This window comes from Cetorhinus maximus, chromosome 10, assembly GCF_964194155.1.
Source record: "Cetorhinus maximus chromosome 10, sCetMax3.hap1.1, whole genome shotgun sequence".
Lineage (NCBI taxonomy): Eukaryota > Metazoa > Chordata > Chondrichthyes > Lamniformes > Cetorhinidae > Cetorhinus > Cetorhinus maximus.
Window position 1 is genome coordinate 70699619 of NC_135888.1, and position 15412 is coordinate 70715030.

Sequence of the window (15412 nt, forward strand, 5' to 3'; positions counted from 1 at the left end):
ACAAGGAGCCATAGTCACAAATCTTTGTATAATCATCAAATTTAGAAATTGATAAGGCAACGGAAAGCAATGCTGCTAACATGGATCCCTGTGGAATGCCACTGTAATATGCATTAATAACTACCTTCCCTATCCCAGCAGCAGATCTGCAGACTCGTAAACTTTTTGTGACCTCATCCAATACCATGTTTTCCTGGAATTGCGAAGATTGCCAATTTTCCCAGGTGTGCTGGCATCCTAAGCATCTCACCTACAATAAGGTTGACGATTAACATTTCGACTCGAAACGTTAACTCTGTTTCTCTCTCCACAGATGCTGCTAGACCTGCTGAGTTTTTCCAGCATTTTCTGTTTTTGTTTCAGATTTCCATCATCTGCAGTATTTTGCTTTTATCTTAGTGTTTAATTCACTGCCACTTCTCTTCCAGGAAAGCCTGCCTTGAAGATATACTGCTCTTCTCTCCGACAGGATTTCACCCTGTTCACCTTCATTGCTTTCTATTTCCCTCCTGGTGTTTGACAAGGTGTTTACCAAAACTCGCTTTCACAGCCATATTTCCTTCCTCAGCAACTGTCTCCATCTTCAACTTATCCCACATGGATTCCAACTGAAGTTTCATCCCTCATGTTTCGAATCCACCCAGGATTACAGGTATCTCCGGGACATACAACGATCCTCAGACTGCTGTTCTCGCCGCATCCTGAGATCCACATTCCGTGCCATACATTGCTATATGAACACACTCAACCTCTCCCTCCAGCAGCACTGACTCATCCTATCTCAAAGCTGTCCTTGTCCCCAGTTTCATTTTATTCTTCATCTCATCCGATGCCTTAACAAGAAACATTTCCTCTTCCTTTCAGATGCTAAGGAACGCAAGCTCCAATAACTTATTGATACCAATGCCCATCCGGGGTCCTCCACCCTTCCCGTGCCTCTGACCCCATCCCTTTTTCTAACCCCAGCCCTTGCCGTGTATTCACCATACCCTCTGACCTTCCTCTCTCGGATGCTGAACGTTCAGTGCTCAGCAAAGGACTCAGTTTCATACCCTTATGCCCTCACCTTAATGAATTTCGAGCTCGGCACGATGCTGAACTTTTCTTCTGCCACCTTCGTCTCCATGCTCACTTCTTTGGGCACGAGTCCTCCCCCATTCAATGGATCCTTCCACCCACCTCCAGTATTCTCCCTCCACCTGGGCCCCTCCCTTTGGCCTCTTACTTGCTCTTGACCTTTTGATTGAGAACTGTCGGCGTGACATCAGCCATTTCAATTTATCTGCTCCTTCACTCACTCTAACCTGCCTCCTTCTGAACATGCCACACACCGTTCACTCAGGTCCAACCCTGACTTTGTTATCAAACCTTCCAAGAGGGTGGTGCTGTTGTTGTCTGGCATACTGACCTCTACCTCGCAGAGGCTGAGCGCCAACTCTCAGACACTTCTTCCTACCTCCCCCTGGATCATGAACCCATCACTGAACATCAAGCCATTATTTCCAGGACTGTCACTGACTTCATCTCCTCTGGAGGTCTTCCCTCCACAGCTTTCAACCTCATAGTCTCTCAACCCCAGACAGCCTGCTTCTACCTCCTTCCCAAAATCCACAAACAGGACCCATCATGTCATCCTGTTCCTACCCCTTGGAACTTATTTCTTCCTACCTTTACTCCGTTCTCTCTCTCCTTGTCCGGCCTCTTCCCATCCGCTGTTTCCTCCCACTGTCGTTGACAGGGCCCTCAACTGTGTCCCACCCATCTCCCGCACCTCTGCTGTCGCCCTTTCTCCTCCCTCCCAGAACAATGATAGGGTCCCCCTTGTCCTCACTTTTCACCCCAACAGCCTCTGTATTCAAAGGATCATCCTCCGCCATTTCCACCAACTCCAGCATGATGCCTTCACCAAACACATCTTCACCACACACACTCCCTGTCAGCATTCTGTAGGGACTATTCCCTCCAGGACACCCTGGTCCACTCCTCCATCGCCTCCTAAACCTCATCCCCTTCCCATGGCACCTTCCCATACAACCGCAGAAGGTGCAACACCTGCCCTGTTACCTCCTCTCTCCTCACTGTCCAAGGGCCCAAACACTCCATTCAGGTGAAGCAGTGCTTCAATTACACCTCCTTCAATTTGGTCTATTGCATTCGCTGCTCCCAATGCAGTCTCCTCTACATCGGGGAAACCAAACGTAGACTGGGTGACCGCTTTGCGGAACACCTTTGGTCTGTCTGCAAGTATGACCCAGACCTCCCTGTCGCTTGCCATTTCAACACACCATCCTGCTCTCATGCCCACATGTCCTTCGTTGGCCTGCTGCAATGTTCTAGTGAAGCCCAACGCAAACAGGAGGAACAGCACCTCATCTTCCGATTAGGCACTTTACAGCCTTCTGGACCTAATAATGATTTCAACTTCAAACCATACACTGTCTCCTCTATCTTCACCACTTTTTAATCCCTGTTTTAAAAAAAAAATCTATTTTTTATTTTCTTCTTTTCATTTTTATTAATTTATTTATTGTTTTATCCCCTTCCATCCCCCTTTTTAATCCCTTTTGTTATCCCTTTTCCCCAACCACCCTACCCCACCCCCAAAAGGGCCATCTGTCACTTGTTCTATGTTGTTTCTTCACAGAGTGCTGACCCTTGTTCTGCTATGAACACATTCTGCTTTCTTACCTTTATGCCATTATCAGCACCTTCTTTAGTCTTTATCACTACCATTAATACTCCCTTTTTCTTGTGTCCATGACATCTTGGTCAATCTCGCCTTAGTCCCCACCCATCGCTGACCTATCCAGCTTTACCTGCTCCAACCCCCTTAAACAGTGTAAATTCCATCACATTTCTGCTTGTCTTTAGCTCTGAAGAAGAGTCATACTGACTCGAAACGTTAACTCTGTTTCTCTCTCCACAGATGCTCTCAGACCTGTTGAGCTTTTCCAGTGTTTTCTGTTTTTCTTTCGTATTTCCAGCATCCATGGTATTTTGCTTTTATCTGCAATTCCCCTGATGCCTTATACCATATCAACAATTTCCAGTTTTCTGGCCTTAACCACCTCCTCTTCACCATGGACATCCAATCCCACTACACCTCTATCCCCCGCCAGGATGGTCTGAGGGCTCTCTGCTTCTTCCTTGAACAGAATCCCGAATAATCCTCATCCACCACCACTCTCCTCCGCCTGGCTGAACTTGTTCTCTCTCTGAACAATTTTTCCTTTAACTTGTCTCACTTCCTCCAAATAAAAGGTGTGGCTATGGGTACCCACATAGGTCCCAGTATGCTTGTCTCTTTATGGGGCGTGTGGAACATTCCTTGTTCCAATCCTACTCAGGTCCCCTCCCATAACTCTTTCTTTGGTACATCAATGACTGTTTCACTGCTGCTTCATGCTCTCGTCTGGACCTGGAAAAATTTATCAATTTTGCTTCCAATTTGAACCCCTCTATAACCTTCACATGGTCCATCTCCGACACTTCCCTTCCCTTTCTTGACCTCACTGTCTCCATTTCTGGTGATAGTCTGTCCACCAATATTCATTACAAGCCTACCGACTCCCACAGCTACCTTGACTACAGCTCCTCACACCCTGCTTCCTGTAAGGGCTTCATTCCAAAACAACGCTTCTGACATGTCATCCTTCTTCACTAACTGAGGTTTTCCCCCATCTGTGGTTGACAGGGCCCTCAACTGTGCCCAATCCATCTCCCGCACCTCTGCCCTCATCCCTTCCCCTCCCTCCCAGAACAATGATAGGATCCCCCCTTATTCTCACTTTTCACCCTAGCATTCAAAGGGTCATCCTCTGCCATTTCCGCCAACTCCAGCATGATGCCACTGACAAACACATCTTCCCCTAACCACCCCCGTCAGCATTCCATGGGGACCATTCCGTCCCTGACACCCTGGTCCACTCCAGTATCACTCCAAACATCTCATCCCCTTCCCATGGCACCTTCCCATGCAATCGCAGAAGGTGCAACACCTGTCCTGTTACCTCCTCTCTCCTCACCGTCCAAGGGCCCAAACACTCCTTTCAGGTGAAGCAGTGCTTCACTTCCACCTCCTTCAATTTGGTCTATTGCATTCGCTGCTCCCAATGCGGTCTCCTCTACATCGGGGAAACCAAATGTAGACTGGGTGACCGTTTTGCGGAACACCTTTGGTCTGTCTGCAAGTATGACCCAGACCTTCCAGTTGCTTGCCATTTCAACACACCATCCTGCTCTCATGCCCACATGTCCTTCCTTGGCCTGCTACAATGTTCTACTGAAGCCCAACGCAAACAGGAGGAACAGCACCTAATCTTCCGATTAGGCACTCTACAACCTTCCAGGCTTAACATTGAGCTCAACAACTTCAGACCATAAACTCTCTTCTCTATCTTCACCCCTTTTTAATCCCTTTTAAAAACAAGCATTAACTTATTTTAATTTTTATTCATTTTTTCATTGTTTTATCCCCTTTATCCCCCTTTTTCCCCAACCACCAGCCCCTCCTCCAACAGCCCCCCAAAAAAGGCCATCTGTAATTTGTTTTATGTTCTTTCACAGTGCTGACCCTTGTTCTGCTATGAGCACATTCTGATTTCTTATCTTTACGCTGCTATCAGCACCTTTTTTAGTCTTCAACACTACCATTAACACTCCCTTTGTCTTGTTTTCATGACATCCTAGTCAATCTCTCCTTCGCACCCACCTATTGCTGGCCTTCTATCCAGCTTTACCTGCTCCAACTCCTTAAACAGTATAAATTCCATCACATTTCCATTTTGCTTTAGCTCTGAAGAAGAGTCGTGTGGACTCAAAACCCTAATTCTGTTTCTCTCCCCACAGATGCTGTCAGATCTGCTGAGTTTTTCCAGCATTTTCTGTTTTTATTTCATATTTCCGCACCTGCAGTATTTCGCCTTTATCAACATAAATGATAGTTGTGGGACCGTACTGCTGAGAGCTAATTATGGAAAGCAACAGCTCCACTCAAACTACTGTTGATGATTCATTAAAGACAGTCCAGGATTCAGAGGAAGCAGGGAATAAAAAAAATTAAATGTTATTTCAAAAATTTTCAATGAGCCGCCTTCCACAAGGTGTTACTCTGTGGTTCATGCCAGCAAAAAACCAACATGTTAATGTAAATCTGAGCCTTTAGTTGGAGGCTCTAATAGAGAAAGCTTTTGAGGAGGTAAATATTGAAAGATGCTTTCCACTGATTGAAAGGGGCCATAGACTCATTGGAAAGAAGAGAGATATCAGAAGAACTTTTTTTCACAGAGAGTTAGCGTACAATGGAATACTTTAGCTGAAGTGACTATTCATGTAGTGGCTATAACTAAACTTAAAAAATAAATGGAAAAATATTTGAAAGGGAAGAATATAAAATATGTTGGGAAAAGAAAGTGAAAGGGGTTTAAAGTTGAAAAGCTATCAATGGCACAATGGGCTGAATGGACACCTTGGGCGGAATTTAATGCCTTCCCCCAGGATGAGTTTGGAGGTGGGGGTGTGGATGGAAGGGTGCCTGATGGGGTCCCCACTGCCTTTCTGCCTCTGCCCTGATTAAATCTAGGGCGGGAAGGCTTGTGGTTGGCATTCCAGCCCCACTGCTAATTGAGGCCCTAACTGGGGAATTAATGCCATTTAAGGGCCTCAGCCCACTACTGCTGGTATTCAACCAGTGGCAGGTGGGGCAGTCACCACACAGGAGGTCCGAAAATCAAACCCTTTTTTGTCCACTGAGGGGCTCTCGGCATTTCCCTTGTTCAAATGCACCCAGTGCCTGATCAAGGCGCCTGGTATTGGGAAGTGGGTGGCCCACTCAGAGACACCCCTTGGCCTTGCTACCCACCTCCCTCCACCCCCTCATCACCACCCCGCAATCCCCATCCCACACTCACCCACCTGTGGCCTGGGTCCCTCAGAGATCCTAGGCCTCTTCCTGGGTACATTGCTGGCAGCTGCCGCTCCCATTGATGCTGCCTGCAAAGGACAGCTGCAAGCCCTTGATTGGCCAACAGCTCTGGTGGCAGGATTTCCACTCCCAAGGTCCTTGATCCTGGGGAAGGCCTGCCACTGGCCACTCAAGTGCCTGAGAGACACTTTATACCGGTGGGCCTTCCTCTCCAGCTGGCGGGTAAGATCCCCGTTGCCTGCATTAAATACCACACCTTGAGTGCTAGCATCTTATGATTTTGATGATGGAAGAAGAGTAATGCCTTTTGGAAAATTATTGCCTTTCATTCACTGTCCATGTTTTTGCCACTATTAACATAACAAAAGAGAATTAAAACCATGGCCTAGACATTTGATCAAGCCCAAAAACACGGAGGCAGGGAGAGGGGCACATAGGCCACCCACCTGTTAGTGCTGCCCCAGACAACACAAAATAGTCATGCTGCCTGCATAATAATATGAGTCAGTCATGTAGTCAGCTCTATTTATTGACTACATGCTTGTTTGGAGGGCTGGATATTAGTCATCTTACTTCTGAATTTTTCAAAGTCAAAGAAAAAGGACAATAAATGTGCAGCAGGTTCTTTGCACATATGCTTCAGCCAGCTATCTGGTACTGCTGGGTAAGCTTACCTTGTCGGCTTCCCTAAGGTGTCTCATCTTCAGCCTCTGGTTCCAGACCTTGTCAGTTGTGCACACAAACATAAGCCTAGCTGCACCTCCTACCAGCGATTTTACAATGCTGTCCTTTTGGGAGAATGGGAAAAACAACCAGAATCTCGACATACTGAACTTATGCTGTGCAGCAGTTCATCCACTTTACTTACCATCAAGCTAGAGGTCATGTGCTGCACTACTCCAAAACCTGCCCAGAGACTTCATTACCTATGCCAATATATATTTTGCCAGCCCCTTGTTTCTATCACCCATACTGCCTTTTTAAAGAAATTTCTGATGTATAGGCAGAAAGATATAATTGTTTTTCCAATCTATGTTCCCGCATAATCCATGATTTATCTTTAAGTGGCTGTATCCATTTAAATTTCCCACATGGTGATTTGCTGCCCCATACCGGCTTTCCTACAATTTCCAAGTGTGAGCCCTAATGTGGTTTGAGATCTCCCCTGCATGAATGAAACAGGACAACCAGAGGAAATTCATTGACCCTAACATGTGGCCACAACAATAAACTAAAGCCTGCTGTACGACAGTTGTCCTGTTTTAGTGCCTGGCCCCCACTGAACTGAAGCCCCCCCAAAAAAATCACCCTATCATACCATTTAGAACATTTTATTGCCTGTGCTTCAGATTATCCCTAGAGCCTTCACTTCCAATCCTGACCAGCCATTTATCTAGATGTTTTCTAAAGAAATTAATCAACACAACATTTACTACTCTGACTGGGTGTGTGTTTTACCAATTAGAGTCATAGGGTCATAGAGTCATAGAGGTCTACAGCATAGAAAAAGGCCCTTCGGCCCATCGAGTCTGCGCCGGTCAAACTAATACCTAACTATACTAATCCCATTTTCCAGGACTAGGCCCATAGCCTTGTATGCCATGGCATCGCAAGTGCACATCCAAATACTTCTTAAATGTTATGAGGGTTTCTGCCTCTTCCACCCTTTCAGGCAGTGAGTTCCAGATTCCCACCACCATTTGGGTGAAAAAATTCTTCTTCACAGCCCTTCTAAACTTCCTGCCCCTTACCTTAAACCTGGTTATTGATCCCTCCACCAAGGGGAAAGGTTCCTTCCTGTCGACCCTATCTATGCCCCTCATAATTTTATACACCTCAATCATATCCCCCCTCAATCTCCTCTGCTCCAAGGAAAATAACCCCAGTCTATCCAATCTCTCCTCATAACTAAAACTCTCCAGCCCAGGCAACATCCCGGTAAATCTCCTCTGCACTCTCCCTAGTGCAATCACATCCTTCCTATAATGCGGATTCCAGAACTGCACGCAATACTCTAGCTGTGGCCTAACCAGCATTTTATGCAGTTCCAGCATAACTTCCCTGCTCTTATATTCTACGCCTTGGCTAATAAAGGCAGGTATTCCATATGCCTTCTTAACCACCTTATCTACCTGTCTCGCTACCTTTAGGGACCAGTGGACATGCACATCAAGGTCCATCTGATCCTCGGTACTTCCCAGGGTCCTACCATTCATCATGTATTCCTGTGCCTTGTTTGTCCTACCCAAGTGCATTACCTCAAACTTACCCAGATTAAATTCCATTTGCCACTGATCAGCCCATCTGACCAGCCCGTCTACATCCTCCTGTAATCTAAGGCTATCCTCCTCACTATTTACCACCCCACCAAATTTCGTGTCATCCGCGAACTTACTGATCAACCTTCCTACATTCAAGTCTAAATTGTTTACATATATCACAAACAGCAAGGGACCCAACATCGATCCCTGTGGAATCCCACTGGACACAGGAATCCAGTCACAAAAACACCCCTCGACCATCACCCCTTGCTTCCAGCCACTCAGTCAATTCTGGATCCAATTTGCCAAATTGTCTTGGATCCCATGGGTTCTTACCTTCGTTATCAGTCTCCCATGAGGGACCTTATCAAAAGCCTTGATGACGTCCAAGTAGACTACGTCAAATGCATTGGCCTTATCTACACACCTGATCAGCTCTTCGAAAAATTCAATCAAATTGGTCAGACATGACCTCCCCTTAACAAAACCATGCTGCCTGTCCTTGATTAATCCCTGCCTCTCCAAGTGTAGATTAATTCTATTCTCAGAATTGCTTCCAATAGTTTCCCCACCACTGAGGTTAGACTGATTGGCCTGTAGTTCCCTGGTTTATTCCTTCCTCCCTTCATAAATATCGGTACCTCATTGGTTTTCCTCCAGTCCTCTGGCACCTCTCCTGTGGCCAGAGAGTTATTGAAAATTATTGCCAGCACCCCTGCTATTTCCTCCCTTGCCTCACTCAACAGCTTGGGTTACATTTCATCTGGGCCTGGAGATTTATCCACTTTTGAGCCTGCCAGACCACTTAAAACCTCCTCCCTTTCTATGCTAATTTCTTTAATTATATCATAGTCCTTCTGCCTGATTTCCATACCCATGTCGTCCCTCTCACTTGTGAACACCGACACAAAGTATTCATTTGGAACCCTACCTACATCTTCCGGCTCCACACACAAATTACTACTATGGTCCTTAATGGGCACTACTCTTTCCCTAGTTATCCTCTTATTCTTAATGTACTTGTAAAATAACTTTGCATTTTCCTTTATTTTGCCTGCCAATGTTTTTTCATGCCCCCTTTCTGCTCTCCTAATTTCCTTTTTAAGTTCGCCCCTACATATTCTATACTCCTCTAGGGTTTGCGCTGTTTTGAGCCCTCGGTATCTGCCATAAGCCTCCCTTTTTGTCTTTATCCAATCTTGTATAATCACTCGACATCCAGGGTTCCCTGGATTTGTTGGTCCTACCCTTTATCTTTACTGGAATATGTTGGCCCTGTACTCTCCCTATTTCCTTCTTGAATGAGTCCCACTGCTCTGATGCAGATTTACCTAAAAGTAGCTGGTCCCAGTCCACTCTGGCCAAATCATATCTGATCTTATTAAAATCGGCCTTCCCCTAATTTAGATCTCTGATTTCTGGCCCATCCTTGTCCTGTTCCATAAGAACCTTGAATCTAACGGAGTTATGATCACTATCTGCAAAATGCTCCCTCACTGATACCTCTATCACTTGCCTGGCTTCATTCCCTAACATTAAGTCCAGGACTGCCCCCTCTTTTGTAGGACCTTCTACATACTGGCTTAAAAAACCCTCCTGGCTGCATTTTAAGAATTCTGCTTCCTTTAAACTATCACACTATGACTAACCCAGTTAATGTTGGGGATGTTGTAATCCCCCACTATTACTACCCTATTATTTTTACACTTCTCTGAAATTTGCCTACATAACTGCTCTTCTATTTCTCCCTGACTGTTTGGGGGCCTATAGTACACTACCAGCAATGTGATTGCTCCTTTTTTGTTTTTCAGTTCTACCCATACGACTTCATTTGAGGAGCCTTCTAAGATGTCATCCCTCCTTACTGCTGTAATTGATTGCTTGATAAATATTGCGATACCCCTTCCCCTTTTACCTCCTTCCCTGTCTCGCCTGAAGACATCTATATCCTGGAATATTAAGCTGCCAATCCTGCCCCTCTCTCAACCATGTCTCTGTGACAGCAATGACATCATATCTCCATGTGTTAATTTATGCCCTCAACTCATCTGCCTTATTCGTCAGACTCCTTGCATTAAAATAAATACCATCCAACCTTGCCAAATTCCCTTGTGCCTTAACTGGCCTATAATTTCTATGCCTTCCAGACTCACTTGCTCTCTCTTCTAATTATGGTTGCGCATCTCCTCCTGCTGAACCTCCTCTCAGGATTCCATCCCCTCTTTAAACCCGCCCCAAGAGCACTAGCAAACCTCCTCACAAGGATGTTGGTCCCATTCCGGTTCAGGTGCAACCTGTCCGCCTTGTACAGGTCCCACTGCCCCCAGAAATGGTCCCAATGTCCCAGAAATCTAAAGCCCTTCCTCTTGCACCATCTCTCCAGCCACACATTCATCTAGACTAACCTTCTATTTCTATACTCACTAGCGCGTGGCACCGGAAGTAATCCAGAGATTACTATCTTTGAGGTCTTGTTTTTTAATCTGCTTCCTAGCTCCATAAATTCTGCTTGCAGGACCTCATCCCTCTTTCTACCTATGTCATTGGTACCAATATGTACCACTATCTCTGCCTGTTTGCCCACCCCCTTTAGAATGCCGTGCAGCTGTTCAATGACATCCTTGACCCTGGCACCAGGGAGGCAACATAACATCCTGGAGTCACGTCTACGGCTGCAGAAATGCCTGTCTGTTCCCCTTGCTATTGAGTCTCCTACCGCTATTGCTCTTCCCCTCTTTTTCAACCCCCCTGTGCAGCTGAGCCACTCATAGTGCCATGAGCATGGCTGCACTCCCCAGAGGAACCGTCACTCTCACCGTTTTCCAACACAGAAAAACGGTTCTCGAGCGAGATGCATCCTGGGGATTTCCTGACTACCTTTCTTCTGACTGATGGTCACCCATTCCCTCTCTGTCTGCACTTCTGTAAGCTGTGGGATGACCACGTCAAAAAACGTGCTATCCACTAAAACCTCAGTGCCTCCAGCTGCCGCTCAAGCTCTGAAACTCAGAGCTCAAGTAGCTGCAGCTGGTGTCATTTCCTGCACACGTGGTTGGTCAGAGCGCAAGGGGCGTCTAGGACTTCCCATATGTTGCAGGCGGTACATAACATGGGACTGAGCTGCCCTGCCTTGCCGCTAGTTGAAAAAAGACCTTACTTTAAGTTAAATACAGTAAGAAAAACATTAAATTATTTATGGGCTTTAAATAAAAACTAGAACTCCTACCTTTCCTTAGCTTAATCTATTTTAAACAGGAGAAAAACATTTACCCACTACTCACTAATGAGCTCACATTTGTGCTGACATCACTTTTTGAAGTTTCCCTGCACTCGCGCTGGTTCTGATCTCTCCGCCGTTCTCTCGCGCTGTCTTGTGATGTCACTCTTGTTATTTTCAACAAGAATTGACTGTGGGATACTCTTCCTAGATTGCTTCGCCATGATGCTGACTGCAGGACACACTCTTCCTAGACTGCATCACCACGATGCTGACTGCAGGACACTCTTCCCAGACTGCTTCACCGTGATGCTGACTGCGGGACACTCTTCCCAGACTACTTCGCCACGGTGCTGACTACAGGACACTCTCCCTAGACTGCTTCACCACGGTGCTGACTGCAGGACACTCTCCCCAGACTCATGTCTACTATTCTATGTTGGTTCCATATGTTTCATTGGGGCAGGCACAGTATCCCAGGTTTGTGACACCTACCTCAGTGGAACTCATTGGAGACTGGCAGTCAAACTTACATAGACTTTGGCTACAATATTCTCACTGAATTTATGTTGCTGAAGGACAACTTTCTTGCTGTGATAATTTAAAATCAGACTGCAGTGAAATAGTTCCATTTGGGAGCCTTGAGCTTGTCCCACTCAAGTCCCACTCCAGGTACACCATGTGCAAAAGTTTAGCCAGCTAGACTCCTAGAGGAGGTGAGCTAATAAGACACAAACTGGCATTGTATCTAGCCTAGCCACAGGAACCTCCTGCTGACATTGCAACATTACTCAGCATTCAAAGCAGTGACCTGCCAAAGCAATAGAGCGGTAGAGCATGGAAATTACTGATGATCAAAGAGGGAGGGCAAAATAACTTCAGTCATGCCTTGACAACTTCATTCGGACAGCCCAAACAGCAGGAGATCCAGGTAATTACCTATAATTTCTCTATTAAACCTTTTGCATTATGCTGTGTTAATGAAACACTGGCTGAGATCATGCTCTTTTGCCTCCTGCCAATAATTTCACTTTATTCACCGGATTATTCACAGGTCTGTGAATCCTTGCTTCCCCTCCCCAACCCGAAGGTGGCATTTACCTCTACAAAACAGTCTTTTATAAAGTTGTTGAATACTGCCCAAATAATAGTCTTGTAATATACTTCTAATCCTTAGTACATGTACACTGAGTATCCAATTCTAGCAAGGTAACTCAGTACGTTACACAAGCCAACATAATGCAAAACAAATCAACAGTACTCACAGTGTATTAGCAATTCAGAGTTAGTGAAAGTTGCTTATCCTTTCATATATTTAATAAGACAGAAGTCCAAAATGACAACCCATTTTTACATATCTCCTAGATCCTTTATATAATATTGTGAGTAATTGATGGATCTATGGCTGCACAGTCTGAACCAAAGAAGAAAGTATCGCTCAATTTATTTTTTTGCAACCAAATTTCTCGTCGGCCCCATCCCTTCTGAAAACCATTGGGTCCAATTTGTTAATCTTAATTCGCCACATTCCTCAGGTTTATGAGACATTTATTAACCATTTCTAGTTGCTGTGAGAGTATTAAGAATAAACTATGTAATGTGGGTCCGGAGTCACAAGTAGACCAGACTAGTTAAGGACTGGGCGGGTTCCTTTCCCTGAAGAACATTAGTGAACCAATTGAGTTTTTACAATAAATTCAGATGGAATTAGTATTACTTAGCAGTTTAGATGTGATGGCACCAGGAAAGGAAAATCAGCCTCATCGGTACTGACGCTTGATAAGCACAGTTAATGGGTGCTAACAGTCCTCCAGTACTGAGCTGATTTTCAATCTTTCCGTGCGAGTTTAGGCAATGAGAAACAGCAAGCAATTTCACCATGGAGGGTGATAGCTATGATCAATTTTGTCCTATTATTTACAAATGTAAACTGTCCAGCAAGGATCATTAGATGGCAATCAAGAGTGGCAACCTTCGTTGAATTTTATTGTCCTTTTTATTATCCCTACTTCTACACAAGAAATCAGCTGCATTCACAGAGACGGGTGGGTTTGGCCGGGGTGCGAAATAAAAAATTCCAACCTGCCACCAGCATGCCCATGCCCACATGTTTTAATGGTGGCGGCTCGAGGACGAGTGACCAAAACTCTCTCAGGAGGCAGGTGTTACTGAAATATTGTGAGAAAGATAGATCAGAATGGTGGCTGCTGCTGGTAACACATTTGAGCCTTCACCAGGGATCAAGAGGGAAAGTTTCAACAATGGAGGTGCGTACCTCTCATATAAATCTTTGCCCTTATATATGCACTGAAATCGAAAATTACCACGTATATATAGATACTGAAGACCACATAGAATGGAGGAATTTGAGCATTCTTCATTCTCCACAACAATTAACTAAACTTGGTTTAATAAGATAATGTATTTATTTGAAGGAAAGGAAGGAAATTATCCAATGAAGTAGCTACCAAAGTAGTTAACTTCCCCACTGTTTCTACTGAGTGCATGTAGCCATAACTCAATGGCCTTGAATGTCTACATTCTCCAGTAAAGTGGAATTAACATTGTTGCTGTATTTGTCAAAGGGTGAAGAATGAATGTTGGAATTCCTTGGAAAGGAACAAAAGTCAAAACTCCTGCATTGATAGCTGGCATGAGATATTGAATGAATTTAGAATTCCCCCACTCTATGCACTAATTGCTGTAAGCAACTAGTGATGATCTGTCTTACATGGCAGTGCCAACACCCAAATAATTCTATTATAATTAATTATTGAAAATTAAAGTCTTAACTTAAATGACAAACTGAAGCTACTGTTGTGTCCAGGCATGATTCTGCATTTTATTGTAGTATTTTTCACTCAAGGGGTTAGTTGAACCATACCATTGAGTTTTGCTGTTAACCTTCATATCAATACAACTGCAGAAACAATGGGCTCAATTTTACAGCCCCCCCTCCCCCCACCCTGGGGAAGGTTGACAGGTTGGGAGGGGCCCACAAAATCAGGTGCCATGCTATGGGTGCCAGTCTTGTTGCCTACCTCCCCATCACAATTTTACCAGTGGCCTTAAGGACCTCCTCCATCCACTACTGGGATTTAACCCACAGTGGGCGAGGCCCATGCCAAGTGTGCAGCCCGGCAGCTATCACTGGGCTGTTGGAAGGGCAAGGGATTAACCTTCTGTACGGCCCCCCTGTGCCCATCAGAGACCCTTCCCCGAGGTTTTCCCACTCCGTTTCCCCTCTCCTGCTGCCCTGCCCACTCTGGCACCCACCCTCTTGCCCCCTCGTCAGGGTCTGCCAGTCCGGTCCCAGCAATACCCGCCCCAGTTAGCTTCACATTGCCTCCATCGACGATTGCCATTGGGGACTGGATTTAGCCCCATCAGAGGCCACCGTTGCCAGTGGTACTGCTGGGACCAGAAAGCTGCCAGTCCATTGATTGGCTGGAGGCTCTCGAAGGCAGTACTTCCTCCCCAGATGTGGCGGGAAGGCTTGCCCTGAGTCAATTAAGGGCCTGGCAGTCATTAATTTGTTGCTGGGTGAGCAGGCAAAGCTGGGGACCCAGCCGCCACCATCCTCCCCTTCCCCCTTGTAAAATCCAGCCTAATCAATGTACCTCTTGTACATCCTGGTTCAGTCAGGAAATAGATTTCTTTGTCAGTCTCCTGCTTTAAAATCTTTAAGCAACCCTCACTACTATCAAAAACAAAAATAGCTGGAAAAACTCAGCAGGTCTGACAGCATCTGCGGAGAGGAATACAGTTAATGTTTCAAGTCCGTATGACACTTCATCAGAACTAAGAAATATAGAAATGAGGTGAAATATAAGCTGGTTGAGGGGGGTGGGACAGGTAGAGCTGGATAGAGGGCCAGTGGTAGGTGGAGGCAAAGAAGAGATCGCCAAAGATGTCATGGACAAAAGGACAAAGGGGTATTGATGGTGGTGATATTAGCTAAAGAATGTGCTAATGATGACATTAAGGGTAGAAAGCAGGATGAGCAAGTGA